The sequence below is a fragment of the Vicugna pacos genome, chromosome X (genome assembly GCF_048564905.1).
Source record: "Vicugna pacos chromosome X, VicPac4, whole genome shotgun sequence".
NCBI lineage: Eukaryota > Metazoa > Chordata > Mammalia > Artiodactyla > Camelidae > Vicugna > Vicugna pacos.
In genome coordinates, this window is record NC_133023.1 from 108436620 (window position 1) to 108454866 (window position 18247).

The window sequence follows — 18247 nt, forward strand, 5'->3', positions numbered from 1 at the left end:
GCGAAGCAGAGGGCTGGAACAAGTAAAAGGACAAAGAGGCACTGATTGTTTGAACTGTTCCGGAAGTGTAAACCGCAGAAGTATAACAAGGACTGATATTGTTAATACTGTACTAACTTCCCCTGTACTTTGAAACCGCAAGTGCTTGTAAGCATAAGTATAAATACCACAACATGAGTAAAACTGGCGGAGAACCTGCTGCCACCGAGCTGCAGAAGTGTGTCTTGTCTGTATCTTTCCTCGCGCCGACGCTACTCCTCCCTCAGGTTCCCGAACCCGCTGGAGCTGGACTCCGGCAACTACCGAGAACAGAGCGATTCTCTCTACTGTCCATAACAAGCTGGAAGCTCAAAGACTCATCAAACATAGCCTTGAAGAGCTAGAGGCGAATGTGTTTTCTTACTGGGATATATTATAATATATTATTAATGTAAGTACCTGGAGAGATTTAGAGACAGAAAATTTTGGTTATAGAAGTAGAATTTTTGAGATTCCTTCTGGTCTTGTGGCAAAAAAATTACCAATGTTTTCAAATATCACAATATTTCCATTGCTTATAAACAATATACACGTATAGCATATAAAATTTGAAAAACAAAAGAGAAAGCATATAAAAGTCCCAGGTGATTTTAACACTCATATATAACGACTTTTAAACTTCTGTATATTTTCACATAGAGGAAATAGAAAATGTATAATTTTATAGCCATATTTTTCTACTTAATTTTGAGATTTTTGCATTGAAAATAAAACCTCACATTGCCATATGATGCCAGATAGTCTATAATAAGAAGAGTAGGATTCAAGAATATCAAACACCAAGTGATAAATGTCTATCTTCTTTTCTGAATTTATTTGGATGCCGTCCATTAAGGATGGAGAGTCTGCAATAGCCAAGCAGCTATTTTGAGTTTATATGAAGAAAAAGCTGAGTCGTAACAACCTCAGATTTCTTAACCTTATTTTTTAAATCTTAATTTGTTTACCTTATGTCATTTTTTTTTTTTTTTTTTTTTACAATCCAAAGGTCTTGAAAACCTGGAACGCTTCATGAATTTGCACGTCATTCTTGTGCGGGGCCATGCTAATTTTCTCTGTCTTATTCCAATTTTAGCATATGTGCTGTTGAAGCAAGCATTCATATTTGTCAAATTTATCAATCTACATCTTTTCCACCAAATCCATTAAAAATAGGCATAGGAACATAAAGATACAAATGGAGTTTAAAATAAATTTTTTTATTAATTTAGTGAGATACTTTTTAGGATTTTTGTTTTCTTAGAATTTGTTATCTAATATAAGGTCTATCCCAAACTAAAGTTAATTTCTAATTAATTCTGGTCATGAAAGTGAGATTCAGTGAGTTATTACCTTAGACAAATTATAGTTCTTTGGCAACCTTAAGAGTTAATACAGCTTTTAAGTGTGCCTATTTGACAACTAGGGAAGAGCCTTTGCCCTGAGAATATCTGGCTCACTGATGGAGAATCATAGAATTTTAAAGCCCAATTACACATGGGGAAGCAGCACTTTAAATCCTGATGATTTTAAGGCTGCAATCAGATAAGTCTCCTGATCCACGTTAATCTTGTTGCAGTTAAATGAAGACAACCTTCTTTCATAGCTATGCTGTTCATATTTAATTTAATAATGAATATTTAAGGCAGGAATCACTGACCAATCTAGTTAAGAAGAGTAAATTGTAACATAGTCTAATAATCTCAATTTCTGCATATTAACTTTAATATATATGTGTACATACGACTGCCATTTTCCCAAAGTCACATTTGAAGATCCACAGAATAAGTGTTTGTGCCTCAATTTGAAGTCTTGGTTGTCTGTATGCATTTGTACATGTTGCGAATATTCTTAATGTAGATATGAGCAGTAGCTATTTAAAACTATGTACATAATTACATTATATCATTTAATCTTTGTATCAGGGCTGTTATCTCCATTTTAAAGATAAGGAATATTTCATTTTATAGAAAAGCTAAGTAAATTGCCCAAGGTCATACAGCCAGCATATTCCTTTAACAATTATTTTGTATAAATAAATGCTCACATGAGAATTTATTTAATTCAGAATATAAAATGGAGGTGAAATTTTTCTGAGATTTTATCCAAGTGATATGAAATATTATGGTACAGTATATTCCACACAAAGTTTAATTTTGTAGTCCAAGGTTCTCTAATTTTCAGATTTAACACTCTTCTCTTATAAAGGTAAATGTTCCTGATGGGTTTTTATACTTACTTGTTTCTTGTTTGCCTATGTCTAACAGAATCCTGACATTTCTGGTACATATTGATATAAATCAGCAGTGGCCTTTTGCATTTCTGTAATTTAGAAAGGAAAAGATGAATGTTTGGGTACTGTCATTGCTCATTTTCTACGAACAGGCTCTATGACAAGTGCTTATTAGACTCATTCTCAAGTATATTGCAAATGAATGCAACTATCTACACAGCTCTTCCTTGACTTACAGTGGGGTTATGTCCCTAAACCTATCATGAGATGGAAATAACTTAAGTCAAAAAATGTACTTAATACACCTAATCTACTAATACACCTAACCATAGCTTAGCCTAGCCTACTCCAAATGTGCTCAGAACGTTTGCATCAATCTATGGTCAGGCAAAAGCATCTAACACAAAGCCTATTTTATAATAAAATGTGGAATATCTCATGTAATTTATTGAATACTATATTGAAAGTTAAAAACAGAATGATTGTGTAGGTACAGAATAGTTGTAAATGCATCAGTCGTTCACCTGATGATCTCACGGCTGACCAGGAGCTATGGTGGCGGCCGCTGTCCAGCATCAAGAAAGAGTACCATACTATATGTTGCTAGCCCAGGAAGAGATTAAAATTCCAAATTCAGAGTATGGTTTCTATTGAATTCATATAACTTTTGCACAATCAGTAAAGTTAAAAAATCATTAAATTGAGCCAACATAAGTTGAGGATTGTCTGTATTTTTAAAGAGATGATAATGGTATCTGAATATTTTATTTTTACTTTCCAATGAACTGCCAGTTGTGAATAATGGTAATGCCTGAGCCCAATACTGTGCATGCCAAATTCTTAAAAAAAAATAGTCTCCATTAATAATGTCAATGGCTACAGTTTAATTATTCTAATGATCAAAGAAATATTCTAAAAGTTTTATAGTATTTCAAAAGATCTCTGCATTAAGGAATATTACAAATTTTCTAAGCCATCATGGACCAACTTAAAACTGAAGAAATAAACACCATATTGTTGTACAATGTCAATCATGATGGAAATGTAAAAATAACTGAATTAACAGTTAAAGCAAATGTCAAATCCATAGCAGTCTAAATGCTACAAGCCTAAATCTTCTGAATTTTCAGTCTATTGATTAAAAAGTGCAAAATACCAGTAACACAGAGAAGTACTCATTTTAATATTTGTTACTGAGATTAATAATACTTTTTATGTAATTTGGAGATCAGGCATCTGGGGTCTGAAAACAAAGCATATAACTATATTTACATATAAATTGCTTTTCTCATTTTTGTTTGATTTAGATTTAGATTTAGATATCTGAAATTGCTGAAATTTATCTATCTGTCAAGAATCATCCATAAATTTTGGTAAAGAAAGGATTCTAGGAATTTTTCCTTCTGTGTATACTAGTGGGCATACATGAAAATTTAAATGTTAATCTCAGCTTGATATCCTCCACAGTGTGTTAAGAACTGAACAGAAACAGTTTTGCAAAGTGGAAAGATATTGAATACATCCTAATTAAAATCATTGACCAAAACAGATCAAATAAATGACATAAATCTCATGATGAGGCTCGTTCACAGTTTACATGGTATGTCACCACACAAAACCAAGAATAGATACTTCACTGAATGCATCGAGGAACTTTAAATAGGAATATATTTTAAGTTCATTGTTTATTCAGGTCTGTTCTCCAGTGAAACTCACATGTTAATTATAAAAACAGACTACTTTTGTGAAAGAGAAGAATATTTTGGTCTTGAATACATTTTATTCAGGCAAAACGCCCAAAAGCAAACACATGGCCAACTCAAAATAAAGTCTGTGAGTCTGCTTACAGGGAGTATTTATCATCGATCTGCCACAAATGTGTATATTAAATGGGAAATGTAATATATTTGAATAAATTTCAGTTTTGGTCAATATACAGTCATTATACACGGTGAACCCCCACTATTAGATTAGTAAACACCATAAGATGTATTATTGCATGCTAGGCTCAGAAGAGAAATCAATTCTCTTTTAACTCTACAACTGCTTAACTGCGTATTTCATGGTAAGTATGCACTGCTTTGGGGTAAAGGTCAGTATGATATATACATAGTTAATAAAGGCCATAAACAAAATGAATGACTTTCTGAGCATAAAAATGGAAAACTTTATGTAGGAAATCGTTAAAGGAGCTAGCTCAGCTTTGTCATGTACAAGCTGTATGATCCTGGGCCAGTTCCTGGACCTCTCTTGTGATTATTTCCTTATCTTTTAAATAGGAGTACTAACGAAACTTATCATAAAAGATTGTTGGAGGAGATAGTGAAAAATGCATGTAAGTCTCTTGGAATGATGCTGAGCATACAGTAAGTGTTCAATGAATGTGAGCTGTTATCAGTGCAAAACACTCCTAGTTCATTGCACAAAAGTATTCTTTCAATTTTGTGCTTAAAAGATAGAAATGTATGTATTAATCAATGTAGTAGTTAACTATATCTTTTCAAAAGTACTACTCAAAAGTAAATTTTAACTAAAAGTCTCTTTAGTTTAGCAAACAGTACAAAGCTGTTCACATCATTTTCAGTACACAAAGAAGAGAATGAAAGTTGCATGGAAAGTTCTGTAGCTCCGAGATTCAACTGATTTGTGGTTTTTAGGTTCGGAGAGTCTTGGAAATACCCAATTATTCTTATGCCAAGGTCACCCTTTATGCTTTTTTCTGCAAAGAAAATTTAAAGAGAAAAAATACAATTTTGTTCGGCAAGTATTGAATGGGAAGAGTTGAAATTAGTGTTTTATTTGTCAATTGAAGTCTAGTTGACTTGTAATATTGTATTAGTTTGAAATCGCTGTTCTTAATGGTAATAAGTTTAATTTGCTCAATGGCATATCTCACACTGACTTATGACCATGATTATGATCAATTAAATAACTCATAATTTATCTGATCATCACAATTCTAATTAATAGACAAAGGGGTCTTAGTAATGGTTTTGGCACTATTACATAAATCACCAGGGAATTAGGCTTTATAAAGTTTTCCTATTCCAATAAAAGAGCTCCAACCTTCTCATCAAATTAAGTATTTCACATGCTGAGAGAACTCTAATTTATTACTAGCAAATTATTTATGTGTGAATATGGTTCTTATCTTAATTTGTAAGATTAAAAGTCACTGTACATTTGGTACCATTTTTATCAGTTTTTACAGTGACATCTTACTTATTAAAATGTACTTTATAATAAACCTGTTGAAAGAAAATAGAGTGAAAAAGGCAAATTAGTCCTATACTCATTTAAATATCAAAAATGGACACAAATATAGAAAATATATCGTAGATACTACTGCAGTAACACAAGCAGCTTTACTTTTGACCTCTGTAAGTCACTCGGAAGAAAATATCTGTCCAAGCCCTGATTCAAACAGAAATATCTGTTCACTACCCTTCAAAAATTACTTGGTTTTAAAAATAACCTGAGCTATATCATATATATGTATATTATACATTTTAATTGAAGTAGAAGCTAATTTTAGTCTTAAGTATTTAACATTACTTGAAATAGCTAAACGATTTCAAAGAGGTATTGTGGCTATATAATCTCCCTTTTGAGTTTTAGATCCTCCCAAGCTGAAGGGTTATGTAAGAGCATCATTATGAAATATTATAGGCAAAGAAAAATTATTCCTGGTACCCATTTTAATGATTATATTACTGTTTTGGTGTTTGTGAGATCTGTAAACTGCAACTACATTGTAGAATGACACCAGATTTAGAGTATTTGCAAAAAGGAAATTTATGGAGTGGAATTTACTTATTGGGACACATACTGTAAAACCTAGTTTTATTCCTTCTAGCTATGCTTTTTCAAGTTCTGTACACACTTATCTCAAATTTAAATCTAGCCATAATTATACATCTTTTAAATAATTACAGAATTTTGGTTCTTCAGAGAATGGTTTTCCCTCCAGCATCTCTGAGAGCTAAATAAAAATTTTAAAGCAAAAATGTGTGGGTGAGGTGCAAAAGTAGATCAGAGTACCTGTCATTTTGGATTAGGATGATTATTCATGAATTTCAGGTATTCTTAAGATGTGTTCGCAAAGTACCTTCAAATCTATTGTGTAAGGCTCTTGCTTAAAGAATTTATTTTAATCCAAAAAGAGCACAGTTCAGGCATCTATATTAGGAGGCTAAGCCCATTAATAGTCTCATTTTGGAAACACAAGGCAATATCTTCTACAGAGGAAGAAATACTGAGAAGGAAAAAAATCTCAGGACTTATTATTGAGAGTCTATTATATTAAAACCCTTCCATTATTTACTATGCCTAGTAAATCTAAGTTATGTTTGTATTCTGGATATATTCAGATATTGTTCTTCAGTATCAATAAACAAAAGATTTAGTATGTCCTCTCTTTTCTAAGATACGGGCAGATATAGGTGATATTTTTACCATGCTTAGAGGAAAGTAATATTTGCCATACACAAGAAAAACTGTCTTAGATACTCAGTTTGCTTTTCGTTTCAATTTCTCTAGAAAATTATATTAGTGACTATTACCTTTTATTATTTTTGGCAACATTCTTCACAACTATCTCTGAAGGTTAGTTAGCATGACATTCCATTTCTGCAGGGACAGCTGAAGCAAAGAGAGTGAGCTCGGAACAGAACTGAGCTCCATACTCACAACTGTAGTTTGTGTTTTCAATCTGCTGCTCAGTCACTAGATCATTAGATCTTATTTCTACTATGTTTCCCCTGCCTTACTATATTGATAACTGAGCATGCTGTGTTCCCTACCATCGCTGTGAACCTATCGTCAGCAGTAAGAACCAGGTGAGCATATCTCCTCATAAACAGGTTTTAGTCCAAGAAATAATTAGGCTGTAAATGATAGGGATGGAAAAGTAACAAGTGTCACATCAGATAGAAAAAGAATACATTTTAAAGGAGAGGGTACAGCTCAGTGGTAGAGCACGTACTGGCATGCATGAGGTCCTAGGTTCAATCCTCAGTACCTCCATTTAAAAAAAAAAACTTAATTATCCCTCCCCCAAAAATAAAAAAACAAATTTATAAAAAGAATACATTTTAAGAAGAAAATCTCACTTAAGGAAAGGAGAGAATAATGTATTATGGATACTAATAAAAGAAAGGGGCCCTTAGTTTCCTACATGGTTTATGTGCCAAGAAGAAAGGCATATTGAAAACTAAATGAATATTTAAATTACACTTCAAGAAGGCTGTTTGAAAAAGTAACCAAAAATTTACATGAAAATCAGCAATAGAAATCTGAACACTTTACAGCATTGTACAGCTTTTGAAGTACTTGGGTAAAGTGAGATGACTTTCACAGCCAGCAGTAGCCACAGTGATTGTGGCTAGAGAATAAAAACTTTATTGCTGAACCAAAAAACTTCATACAGGTATATGTCAGACGGGAAGAGAGATATCTATCTAGTCTCCACTGATAACATAATTTGCCTAATTGCTGTGATTTCTACCTGCCGCTTAGGTTTGGTCTTGACCTTCACTGCTATCAATCTCCAGAACGCGCCTAATCAGAGCTTCTCCTATTGGTTACTATGAGGACCTTAGTAAATTATCTGCCCTGTCCCCTCCTGATCTCAACTGATTCCTCTTCCTAGAGAGTCCTACTTGCCGAGACAAAGATCCAACCTATCCTGCTGATTCAATTGATAAAAATGTATACAAGGTAAGTTCATTTATTGTACTTCCTGCTTATCTTCTGGAGAAAGGCTAACCTAGTAAGTAAATAATTAAAAGCAAATACAGGGTTGTTAGAAACTCTTTTCTCTCACTCGGTCGTGGTTAAATCTAGAAGATAGCCCTGCTGTTTCAGAGATCTTAGCATCATATAAAACCAAACCACTAAAAACACAAGCAAAACAAAATCTTCTGTAGGGAGATGGAAATAATTTTTTTAAATGTGTGTTTGGTTTTTGCTGACTTGTCTGAGAGCTTTGGATGAAAACTGCAAGCATGAATGTCAGTTGTTTTTGATCCTCTTCTTGCCATATTTTCTCTGGAAGCTTCATATGGGATGTGACTACATATCTGCCGCAGTCTGAATGTATCCCCTCAAAATTCATAGTACTTATTCATGTGATTAGCCAATCTTACTAAACTTGGGATATTTACATTCGACATCATGATTTGCTTGTTACTTATGCAAGTACTTTACAATAAAAGGCAATACTATTATACACATTTTATTTTAGGTTAATTTTCTCCCTTATTCCCTGTGATTCCTCACTTATTCCTAAAACAGAATAGACATATTATCTGATTCATTCACAATTTCAAAAAGATTAACAAATCTTCTCCTTTTGGCAAGTTAGCATTATTTATTAGACTATGTGAATTATTACCATCGGAGATTCAAGTTATTGGTCCTTTTCATGTATAATGGATTCTGCATATGTCTGAATAGTCTTTTAGAAAAAAAATGTATTTCATTATTCATTATAATATAAAACCCCTGGGATATATAATGTGTGCAAAGACCTATAAAGTTATTTTCAAATCATTTACTCATCTGAAGTTTTGATTTTATTTCACGTCTTAAATCAAGGGAACAGTTTCCTTTTTTTGTATATGTGATCTACATCTTGTGTGTGTGTTAATAGGTAGATAGATAGACCGTACTGTAGAACCAAGTCACCTCAAATTGATTCTAAGTTGTGGAAGTATTTGCATATGAAAGCAAATTGAACATAATATAAGGCTTACTCAATTTTATTGTTTCCTCCAGTCAAAGAAAGATGTAATTTTATAATAGTCAAACCTATGCAATCAAAATTAAGCAAAATATTCAGTGACTCTATATACTCATCAACACGTCAACAATTCTCTATCCTGTGTGTGATAAGTATGAAATTTAAGCGATATTAAGTGAGGTATTAAGATGCCTTGTTTCAAAAAGGCAGTCTCTTCATCTGGTATTCCCAGAGAATGTTGAACGACTCTATTTTACTTCAGTATTTGTTTTAGACCCAAAGAGGAAGACAATTACCAATAAAGAGAAATCAATATAGAATGAAACAACATATCAACTGTACAACACACAAAAATTCACTGCATATATTGAAACACTTTGAAATGGCTAACTAGTTTGCAGTAAGAGTCTATCTGAAAGGGCTAATAAGCTAATATAGCACTGTAGATTAATTTGGAAATTAAACTTTAAAAAAGAATAAGACCTAGGAAATGTAAGACTTGATTGATGTGTGTGTTTGCATGGGAGATTTAAGTAAAAGTCAAGACCACAGTTGAGCATTACAGTATTGGTCCCAGAACAGTTTAGAGATTTGAGAGTATGGGGAGCCAAAAGGAGGGCGGAATGTGGATATATGTGTGAGAAATATTAGTTATTTATAATTAGATTTCTTGAAAAGTGTGGAATACTGATTAATATGAGAAGAATGAAAGATTAAGTAAATCTTTTCTGCTGTTGTTGCTAATTCTCATGCTGGGTATCCTAGGAGATTATAGATGCTACGAAGTCATACTCTCATAAACTTGCTAGGTTTAAATGTATAAAGTCTATTCTATGAATCTCCAATCTTGGCATTGGGTAATCAAAATATGCATAGAAAAAGTCTGTGCACTGAATTCATTATTTTCACATTACTGAAACCTCTTTGGTAACCAAATAAATGAAACATTAGATTATAAAGATAGAACAATGAAAGTGCATACATATTGCCTTCTAGTCTTAATATTAGGTGGAAACTTAATAGGCACAGAAGAGCAAGACACCATCCATAAAAAATTAGGCAATAAATATAATTTATAACTCTATTTCAAATAAAAACCTAACTCCAAATTTAAGAAACAAGAATATTCTGCAAGATAAAGAATGGAAGACTTCCTCCAGCATTGATTTTTTTCTTTTAAACAAAGTTTTTATGCAAGTTTTGTTTTCGGCATTACTAACTGACATTCTGGAGTAAAAATAAATTTTACTTTATAACATATATAAATTATTATTTTCCTTAAAACATATATTCTTTTACGGAATAGTTGGTTGAATGGTATAAGGCAATGTGGCAGCATTTTTTCATGTTCACTCATACTGTTCAAATTAACCAACAAAATACTTATTGTATGTTTACGAGCTGACTTTATGAAAGGTACAAATGAAATGAGTGACCTGATTCTTGCCTACAAGGAATATATAATTTCATTACATATTAACAATTTAATTGTTGATAAGCTACATATGAATTAAAAAGTGCTACATTATTTTGTGAAACAATCATAAAACAAGATATGTATTAAGGTAGTAATCAAACAGTACAAATAAGAAGTGTAGTAGGAGTTCAGAGACAGAAGACAGAATAACAGGTGCTCTATAAATGCCTGCTGAAAGGAACGAGTTAATTTAATTCATCCAATAAACATGTAATGAGAAACTCCTATATACTGATCTGCATACTAGAAAAATTCAAAGATGAATAAATCAAGGGCCTTGTCAGTAGTAACCAAGAGATTATAAACTGAGGTACCTTGGTTTTTAGTCTAGATGGATTAAATCTTCCCAGCAAGATGGACTGCTTCACAAGCCATCTATCAATTAATTAACAAGGGTCGGTAGTTTTACAGAAGGCATCAAAAGAAAAGAACAAGCTGTTGGCTTGTTCTTCAGGAGTTCTAAGCTATAGTTACCAATAAGCAGGATTTTTTTCATGCAAATTATGAACTCTAAAAATATGAAAATGAAATCAAATAAATACCTCCCCTGAAGAATTGGATTAGGTAGGTCATGATGTATAGAAACATATTCATGTCTGCTCTAGACAAATTGTATCCTAAGGGAAGTAGACTTAATGACATTCAGATTTCTTCTATTCATTAAAATTGCTTACTTGTTAATATCACTACTTTCCATATTACATGTAGGTTATAAAAATGCATTTTCAGGGTGCATTGCTGAATTGGCATGACTTATTCACAAAGTAGAAAAGTTTTGCTCATATTCTTATTATCCATGGTTTTATCCATGTGATCGTTATTGATTACCGACAAATAAAGATTCAAACAATTGAAAATGAAAGGTAATTGAGGTAAATACCCTAAAACATCAATGATCCTTAGAAATATAAAATACCACATGAATGAATATTTTTTATGAGACGATTTTTTTCTGGTTCCATTCTATTCTTCTTTTGGAATGAAAGAGCAATCAGGTTATGGAAAATGTACAAAAATATTTCTATTTCAAACTAATTTGTGAAAAATCAAGAAGTGTGACAAAAGACATAGAAACTAATTGAATTATCTTGAGGATATATGTCTCTGAATTTCATTGGGACAGCTCATAAGTATATACAGTAGCAGAAATCAATCAATTGGATGAAACAATGAGATAATTCATTTTCTTGTACAAAGTGACCTAAATGAAGGTAAGTTGGCTGAAATTACCATGCAAACAAAAATTAAATGCATATTTGAAATGATAATAAAGAGATGAAGAAAGCCAAGATGAGAGTAATCAAAATAAATGTGCCGTGACTCAGCAAGTTATTTTTGCAGCCTAAATTAACAGGTCAATTCAAATGAGTAGAGTTTTGAACAATTAGAACTTGAGAAGGTACAGTATCTTCCAAAAGAATCCAGTCAAGTCAAAGAAATTTAAGAGGTAGAAAAGCATTCTACAAAGCATAGCCTCATCGGTCCCGTAAAATGGCAGCTCTAGATAAAGCTTGTCTAGGATTTGCAGTAAGCCAAGTCATTTAACTAACATCTTTTTGGCTTGGTACATGAGGCAGTTGTAAAATTATAAAAATATAGTAAAGGAACACTTAGTTGGTGATATATGCTGAAAATACATATGAATTTGAACAATGAAAAAAAGTAGCTGATAACTATAAAATGAGCATAGATAGCAAAAGAGTATCAACATAATTCATTAGCAATACACTAATATGGGTTGAGAGCACATTGTAGGAGTGTAATTAAGAAATTAAGAGTAACTGTTATAACACACCAACACATTTTGGCTAACAGACTGGACAGAAGTAGTGCAAAGGCAAACTGCCCTCACAGCTGTGTTCAGTTCTATAAAAAAATGTCGAGGAGTACATACTTCTAAGTGATAGTGTTCATCAGCATTACAAACTCAAAATTTGTTTCTTATTTATTACTTTAAAAAAATCTAAGTCCGTCGACCTCTAAGAAAACTACTTAGCATTGTCACCAATCAGATTGCATTCGACCTCCTAATTCTTCATTTCCAGGAACTGTCCAAGTGAACATCTGATTCCTCATCATATCTTTTTTACTTTCCAGGTTCATGAAAACTTCCTCTTTGTTTCTTAGGGTTGTTTTTTTTTTTTTTCTTATCTTTTCATCTCCACCTCTAGTCCCAGAAATGTGTTTTGTTATTCCATGTAGTATAAAACTTAAAGGAATCAAACAATAAATTCTTACTATATCTCTCACTTGGACATTAAGTATTTAAATAATTGACGTTTCAGCCTCCCTGGGAAGGACATGAATAGGCTCCTGCAAAACGGATTCCATCTCCTCTCGGAGGGCTTCCCTGACTGACTCTCCCACCTGGAGGCTGAATTGAGAGAGCTTTCCTGGGCTCCCAAGGCATCCTGGGCTACTCCTGCCGTAGCACTTACAACACAATATTTTAATCGTCTGCTTGCTTGCCTGCTTTGCCCAATAAAATCTGCTCTCTTTGAGGAGAGAGACTGTGTCTTATTTATTGCTACATCTGTAGCTCCGAGCACAGTACCAAACATTAGGTACAACTTTATTGAATGAATAAAAAAATCAGAACAGTATGGAGTTAATTTTCAGTGCAAGTAAAAAAAAAGTTCACCAATAAAAAGTATTGTACAATTACTGCAATTGAAGGGCCATTAGTAATGGTTCTTTAACTTTTAATCTTTCAAAATATATCATTAAACATCTAAGGATACAATCATGTTTTACAAAGCTTTTGATCTTAATTTGTGTTTAGAAATGTCATGGATACATAGTTTTAAATGATAGTATTAATCATCATTACTAAGTAAGTGTCATGAGTTCTGTTATTAAACATATGTAAATATAGATTTATTTATTTATATTTTTAATTTAGGATGTTTTAGAATCTCATGTGCAATTAGTTACAGGAACTTATTAGCTTTAATTAATAAGCAAAGACCAATGCATGCATTTTTCCACATAAAGTTTTAAAAATTATGTTCATATTTTCATCCATAATAAGTAGGATCAATAGAGTTTCTCATTCAATCCACTGCCTTCAGACAGACAAGATGTTATTAGTCACATTTTATATTGAGAAAACCTGAAGCTCAGGAGTGTTAATTCACTGGCTCAAGTTACATAGCTAAGAAGTGTTGAAGGGGTGTGGGGCAGACAGGCCTTAAGTCTTCTGTGCTCTTAAGCAGAGTTGGGTAGAGAAGCAATAGTAGAAATATTTCAAAAGAGTTAATAAAATGAAAATCCATTTGCATTTTATTTTATATGCATTGTGTATACTCAAGAGTCAGATTGGTCTTCCTTTACTGTGTTTCTTAGATTAGATTGCTATATTTAATTGGGTTTATTTTTCCAGATCAAGTAGTTAATAATTTATTCAACGTATCTTTATATGAATGTCTGTTCAAGCCCATGGATTGTGTTAGTAGTTGGATATAGAAAAGTGAACAAAACCTGCATGATCCCTGTACACTTAGTAAATAAAGAAGAACAAGAAGAAGAAACAAGAAGGAAAAAGAGGAAGCAGAAAATGGGTATAGGTAGACTCTATCTGATAAGTGGGGAAGTGGGTTAGGAGTAATATATGTGAAAGGGGTGAGAAAACCAGCTTAGAATCCAAGCGATCTTCATATCATTCACATGACAGGCATAAATATCTTGGGTGGGGCAATCAGCTTGCTTTACTCCTAACACCTCTTCCTGATGAAATCAACATTTCCTAAAACCAGGTACTTCTCACAAAGATGACCAAAGAGGAAATAAAGAGAAGAATATTAAAGTCTTTGATCGTCCCAGGACGGAAAACATCTACAAGTTTTTATACTAGAAACAACTAATGCTCTTTTTATTATTTAAGTTAATTTCTAATAGCTTCGTCTAGAAGTTTAACCTGAAGAACAAAATGATTGACAGGGTAATTACTGAAACATTTTGAATATGCTCCACTAGAATTGATGTATGTAACATATTAAAGAAAAAAAAAGCCAAGAGACAAAGAGGCTTGCAGGAACTTAGACTACTTCATATTATATTAATGTAAAATGCAAATAGAATTTTAAAGAATGGGTGATTATATAAAGATTGCTTGATGATGTGATATTTGTATTTGATTTATTGAATGTCTTGTATAATATTGACTTAGTGATCTTTATAATTTGCTTAAAATTCTACAGCAAATAATTTTGCTCACTTAATTTTCGCTAATTCTGAGACTCACGTCTTTTTTCCTCCCCTAAAACCTTCCCAGATGGGAAATGATCTGGCTCTCTTCTGACCTTGTAAGACACGTTTATTCTTATCACAAACTTTCTTATGTGGTGGTCATTTGTGCATCCGCCTTATATTTCTTCTCTCCCATATTAGATCATAAACTCTGTTTGGGTCGTAGTTTTTTATCCTCCACATAACAGGTGCTCAAATAAGACTTGTTGGTTCATTTATTCTTTCAACAAATACTTATTGAGGACCTGCTATATGCCAGGCATGAAGAAACACAATGTGTTGAATATATTCTGACATTTTCTTTAAAACTATTACATTATAATTTTGTTTGATAAATTATAGAAAATATTCCAATATTTCTAATCAGCATTTATTAAAATTCTTCTTTCCCTATAAACGCATTTTCTATCTCTATTCTACTTATAGGTTCGCCCAAATTCACTTTGGTTATCTTTCTTTTCTATAACATTTTTTATTCATATTTTGAACTAGGTCTCTTAATAAGCACTTTTAATATTTATTTTGCTATTAAATGTCTAAATGCAGTTGTTGCTTCTTCATATGAGCAAGAAGATACCAAAGTAAGAATAACAAAACAATATTCTAATTATCAGAATATAGTCACATATATTGGTTATAAAACATATTTTATATTTGGAATTTTCTACAAAGATCACACAGCTTTCAAATCAAACTAATTCATTCTAATATTCTAGGAGGTTTTTTTCCATTTCAATTTAAGGAAATAAGATCAATTTATAATTATTGTAGTAATAGATTCTCATTGTAAAAATATTGGAAATTATAGAAAATTTTAAACAAAGGGGTTAAAGAAACATCCATCTAGCTGGTCACAGCATGATATGTTCACCAACATTACCATGGGGTAAAATGATATAATGGAGATTTCAATTATCAACTGTAAATAGAGAGCATCTGACATGTCAGCAAAATAAATTTCAATAAAATGATGAAAAATCATAATAATTATGTTCTTCCAAATGCACTTTTTATAGTTGTACTAAAAAAATTCTTCTAATTGTTACTGAACGTTAACATTGACTACCCATGTGAAATTTTAACAAACTTTTAATCTAAATAAAAAAGGAATAAAAAAATCTATTATGAAAATAGAAGCAGTATGCAGATTCCAGTTATAAGTTTGGAATCTAGGTTGTGGACCTGAGAGTTCGGAAGCAGGTTTAGTATGATGCTTAAAACGGAGAGTTAATAGCCCTACACGAAGTACAAAGTTACTCTTTGAGAATTCATGTTTGACCCTTCTGGCTGTCTTTCAATCTCTATTATGTTCACACTGCACGCTCTGGGTATTGAATAAAAATATACACAGCCCATGCAATGAGCACATCCTAGAGCCAGGTCCAGTTGTGATATAAAGCTCAAATGGTAGTATCATTTGGTCAAATTTTAAACGTTAAATAAATTTGAAATGACTTATTTTGAAAGTTGAAAATTTGGCCAAAAGACTACACTAAAATCTTAGCACTTGGAGAGACCATATTGAAGTAATCTCTTACCCTCTAGCCATACCCTTTACCTTTTCCCAAACCACAGTAGACAGATGAATATCTATTCCAGATGAATTTGGAAGATATTTGGAGAGATATTTGGAAACAACCTGGGATAACTCTAACCAGAATTTACAAACTGTGAAAAGAAATGTCTTTGTTTATTACATCCAAATTAAATTCCTTGCTCTGCAGACTAAACCAGAGGTGGTGACATGAAAAAAAATATTGGACATGAGGCTAAGAACATATGAATTATACCTTATCACTATGTGACTCTGGACAATTCAGTTAAATTCTCTGTGTCACAATTTCTACGCCTGTAAAACAGGGATAATAACAAATTTGCATATTTATTATGCAAAAAGTTAAGGGAGTTTATACAGGCAAAAGTGATCAGTAAACACAAGCAATTATGATGGATTCTTCCTCTGGAGTAGTAATATTCCAATTCATATCGCCATTTTCTCCTCTTCATAGGTCTTGTTTTCTAATCCTTTCATCATCTTTGTATCTCTTCCCTGAAATCTTCTCAAGGGCTCTTACATCATTATCCAATTTCACCATCCTGAGCTACACCTAAGACTTAATTAATTAGTTGGCTGAGATCTATTTTTATGACTTGTCATTCTTGCCTCAATGTACACGCTAACTGGTTGTTTGAGATAAAGCTGTGATCAAGACAGTTAAGGTCCCGGCTACTGAAATAAATATGCAGCCTAAAAGTTGAGAGTTACATTTTATTTGGCCGGATGACAGCCTCCCAGATCGCTCTGAAGGACTGCTCCAAAGAGGTAGGGGAGGAGCTAGGATATATAGGAGTTTTACAACAAAGACCAGGTAGTTGGGACAATACAAGATTACTTGTTATTTAAAGAAAAACAGGCATCTCAAGTTAAGGAATTTAGCGCTTTTGTATGTATGGGAGGAAGCAAACATCTGGGCTCACTGAATTCATTCCTTTGACAAGCACCTAGCCATCCAGGGCCAGTATCCTGTCCTTTCTTATTCGGAGTCCCCTCAGGGTGCACCGCTGTGAGTGGCTGCAGAGGCCCGGCTGCAGGCTTGTCCTCACTGTGGGGGGTGGCGGCAGCCGCTGATGACTTGATGGTTTCAGCATTCTTTGTTAACTGATATGGCTTGCAGTGTTTTTTGTTCACACTACCATGGAGTTTACAGTATAGGGGCAGGGAGAGAGTGAATAAGGAAGTGAACAAATAAGATAATTTTATATAGTATTAGTGCTGTGAAAATTAAAATAAAACAGATAAACATGAGAGGTGGGGGTGAGTAGTTAGGATGGGGTTGTCAGGGTAGAACGTTTTGAGGCAGTGACATATGACCTGAGACTTGAAGAATGAGGGTCAGTTGAGGATCTGGGAGAATAGCGTTCCAGAAGGAACAGCAAGTGCAAATGACTTAAGATGGGTGTGGGCCACTGTGGCTGGGGAATAGTGAATGAGTTATATAAAAAGAAGCTAGAGAGAAGAGTCTGGGACCCCTATCATTAAGGTGTTTTAAGTCATGGTAAAGAGTTGAGATAAGAAGGCATTGGATGGTTTTAAGTATGGAACGGCGTGTTACAACGAACTGAAAAAGCAACCTTCAGACTTACCGAGTGATCTCTGAATCCTCTCAATACATTTAACTGAGTATCACCTAGGTTTCTTTTACTTTGTCACGATCTGCAAATTGGACTTTAGGATTTTCTTTTCATCTCTGTTTAGTAAGCGTAGTGAGTGTTAATTAGTTATTTATATGATACTTTGCAATAGCATAACAGCTGACATTAAATTTAGTGAACTTAGAGATCTAGGCCATCCATTTTGTCCCCATTCTCCAGATCTGCCAAAATAGACTGACATATCAGTCCTGTGTCATATCCATTTCATTAGAAGTCATGTAAAATTTCAGAGCCATTCTGTGTTACCTACTTCTCACTTGTCATTCAATGAGGAAATGATTGAACGATGATATACAGATTTTTTTTTAAAACCAAA

General features: G+C 33.0%; 1 protein-coding gene and 1 non-coding gene across 2 annotated transcripts in view; both read right to left on the reverse strand.

The window, feature by feature from the left end:
* The window catches only part of HTR2C (5-hydroxytryptamine receptor 2C), a 212637-nt gene that overhangs the window by 144145 nt on the left and 50245 nt on the right, over positions 1-18247 (reverse strand). The window lies entirely within an intron of this gene.
* Positions 1033-1138, reverse strand: LOC116279268 (U6 spliceosomal RNA). Its single transcript, XR_004188633.1, has one exon. It is a non-coding gene; the product is annotated as a U6 spliceosomal RNA (small nuclear RNA).